The following is a 3,539-nucleotide window of genomic DNA, read 5'->3' as shown; positions in this document are numbered from 1 at the left end:
ACCCCTAGGTAGTTCACGGATTTGCATAAAAGGTATACGAGGTGAAATTAGTCGCTCTTCTTGTGATGTGAAATTCAATACATTAGGTTTATAAGGAAAACCCATCTTATTGGCTTTAGAACAGCTGGGTAACCTGCCTTGTTTCAGACCTTTTCCACTGCAAGTTAGACAATTGCTTTTTTAAACTTTTTTTAGCCTTTTTTATTGCAAGTCATGCAGATCCATTCATTGTCATTGACACTTTTAAAACCAGTAAGAAAGGACTCAACAATGTCTAGTGAACATGCCCTATATTTGTTTGGATCACATTTCACTACAGAGCACTTGAACCACATTATTGGTCACAAAGAGTGCACACATATTCTGGGCCACTTGCAATGTTTTTGTAAAACAAATTTACCATAGAGATTGCATCGTATTTGTTTTCTTGTGGCTGCAACTCATGACTGCTGCATGTTAGTTGCGATACACTTGCCAGAGCCTCAGCCTTTTGTCTTTTTCTTACCGACTGTTTGGTTATCTGCCTTATGTGCTGTGGGTTCTCTGCTTTTCGTTTTCTGAATTAAGGAGTGCTGCTCAATTTCTCTTCCATGTTCTGGGTTCAACTTTCTTCTTTTAGCAGCCTGGTGTTTCTTGTTCCTAGATGTTTTGCTATTAATGTTGCAGCCTTGCATTCTAAAGTTATCATCAGCTCTTCTGTCTTTTATGTATTCTCTCACTGTCATCAACTGGTTTGTTTTCTTCTGCATTTTTTGTTTGTTTGCTGTTGTCTCTCATCTCCATTGTTCTGTTTTCTACTGTGGAAACATAATGAAATTCATCTAGGTGTCCAATGTAAACATTTAGGGCATTTGTAACATTCACTGGTTCAACAACAGTAACTGGAGAAAAAGTTGGATTTCATTCAGCAATATGAATTGGTAAATTAAGACAACAGGCCCTTTGCACGATCCGGTCACATCGTACAAAATCACACATGCTGGTGGGCAAGTTGCACAGTGGGACTTCCAAAACAATGCCACTCGTACCAGTCCACCTGGACCTGCCTTTGTTTTGGAAGTCCCACTGCAGAACTTGGTCACCAGCATGTGTGATTTTGTACCATGTGACCGGATCGTGCAAAGGGCCTATTGGCAACAGCTTGAATTACGATAGCATCAGGCCATGTTCCTTGACATGACATTCTTTCCAAATAACCTTGCCAAGAATGCTCAGTTTTACACTCTATAAATTGTTCAGGGTGATTCACTAAATACTGAATGCTAACACTGTGCACATAGAAATGACTATTAGGATTTCCATTGAGTTGATGCGATACAGCCCTAAAAAAGCAATCACCACCTCCTCCAACATCAAGTGCAGTTCTGCCTAACTGAGACAATCTGAATTCTTATAAACAGACAGAATTTGTGGGTGATATAAAAGGTACTGATTTGCAATACTCATTTGCAGGACCAGGATTTGACTCCACATCTCCAGTCAATGATATGATTCTGCTCAAAAAATGATACGTTTTCATTTGGAGCCCTAATTTTCTGAAAATATTACCTTCAGCTATCATACAAAACAAAGGCAAGTTTTTATGCTTTGGAGTCCTTGTGTGAAAAATACACAAGCTTAAACTTTGTCTAGTGAAATACTTCTTTGAGAAAATCATGAATTTTTGACTTGCATATCGCTCTAAGAAAATAAATGACAACGATAATATCCACACAACATAGCTTTCAGCTTGGAGGATTTCGTGAAATTAATTTCTTTATGTATAATTTCACCGACATTTTTTTTCTTGCCATTAGAAAGTCTGGTAACCATTTTGTAAGAAATTCTGGAGGGTTCTCTTTCAGGTGTCATTCTAAACTGAGGATAGGAGACAATGGTAGCTCTAAAATTCCGTACATTCACATTTTTATCTGCATTTCTGTACTGAGAATTACTTGACAACTGAACTGGTAAACTGGTATTTTATTTTGATTTTCAAACTGCTCGGGAATTATAGGATTACCTTCGATAATCATTCGCTCCATACCTTGGTGTATTTCAGGTGGTATTCAGGTAACGGATCATCTGTTTGGCATTTCTTTGTTGTTTGATATTTTGTATTTTTTATGGTATTTGTTATTTTGCGTATATTGTATTTAGCATTTGTTTGGCAGTTGTGTTCAATCTCTATAGCTTATCACAGTTAAAAAAAAAATGTATACGTAATTGGCCACTCCCCATTGGGGCTTTTCAGGACCAATGTAAATAAACAATGATAAATAAATATTCAAATAAACATAACTAGGTTAAGAATCCCAACTGGCGAGAGGCAGACCAGTTAGCTATTCACAAGCGCAGCCGAGAAGTTGAACTCGCGGCCACCGTGAACAACATCAGCTAGTGGTCAGAACGGGATTTGAACCTGGGACCTACAGATTTCAAATCCGGCACTCTAACCACTTGGCCACGCTGCCTCTAAAATGCCTACAGTTGTGGTATTTAAGCCCCAGCAAGAGGTGAACTTGGCGAAAGCTTCATTGACGTCCTTTGTCATGTGACATTTTCTGAACAGCTTCCTAGTAAATTGCGAAATATTAAAAGCGCATTTAATTTTGAGTATTTGTAGAAAATTCAAAATGCAATACGGTAGAAGGAGGGTAGCTTACCTTTTTCCCCAGACCATAAAGCATTCATTCCAAATAGTTCGTTTTGTGCATTCTATTCCTCGTCATCCAAATGTATCTTGGAGACATCATAACTTTTCAGACTTTAAAACCCATTTCTTTCCACTCAAGCTTTCTTGAGCACATTTCCTGTTCGTTTGTGAGGTATGTACCTCATGGTATGAGGTGCATATCATGAGGTAAAAAGAGAGAATATTCAATATTTCTGTTGCAAAAATTATATATTAATTTATAAAACATGTTTATGCACTTCAACTCGGAAGTGTACATGTACGTAAGCTTGAAAAATGATACGAATATAGTATTACACAGCTTTTCTATTTGGCTACTGTTTGTCTCAATAAAATAAAATAATACAGTAGAACCCCGGTAACTCAAACTCTGAAGGGAAATGAAAATCAGTTCGAGTTAGCGGGGGTTCGAGCTATCAGGGTTGATTGAATATCCAACTTGCCATGTTAATAATTGATAGTTTACTGATTTTTCAGCACTTCACTATACAGTGAAAGCTAAAGGCACCGCATCCGGTATGACTCATAAAATCAGGAAATGACAGTCAAATATGTGAACTGTCAGTTGCACTAATTAAAATCAAATTGCTGTGGTGTTAGCTATCCAGAGAGGTGCTGTGATTAGACATCGTTGGAGAAAGAGAGAGATTATTCACTACTACTTTGTAGTCGTTACTTTTAGTATCAATTGCAGAGATACTTTCGAAGTATTAAAATTTAAGCTTGGCAGTTCAGCGATGAGGCCCAAACGACTAAGTACCAAGGTATGGAGCATATGCTGAGGTACTGAGGTACCCAGTGTACCAAATGAACCAAGTGTACCGAGCATACCGAGCATACTGAGCGTACCCAGTGTACTGAGTGT

The 3,539-nt window shown here is 37.9% G+C and overlaps 1 pseudogene; it reads right to left on the bottom strand.

Annotated features, from left to right (window-relative positions):
* Positions 1-388: 388 nt before the first annotated feature.
* Positions 389-2,673, bottom strand: LOC149115607 (uncharacterized; annotated as a pseudogene).
* Positions 2,674-3,539: the final 866 nt, after the last annotated feature.

Source organism: Orbicella faveolata, unplaced genomic scaffold (genome assembly GCF_042242905.1).
Source record: "Orbicella faveolata isolate gen_17 unplaced genomic scaffold, um_ofav_v1 contig_13, whole genome shotgun sequence".
Taxonomy (NCBI): Eukaryota; Metazoa; Cnidaria; class Anthozoa; order Scleractinia; family Merulinidae; genus Orbicella; species Orbicella faveolata.
Note: the sequence above shows the minus strand (reverse complement) of the source record. Positions and strands in the feature narration are given on the sequence as shown.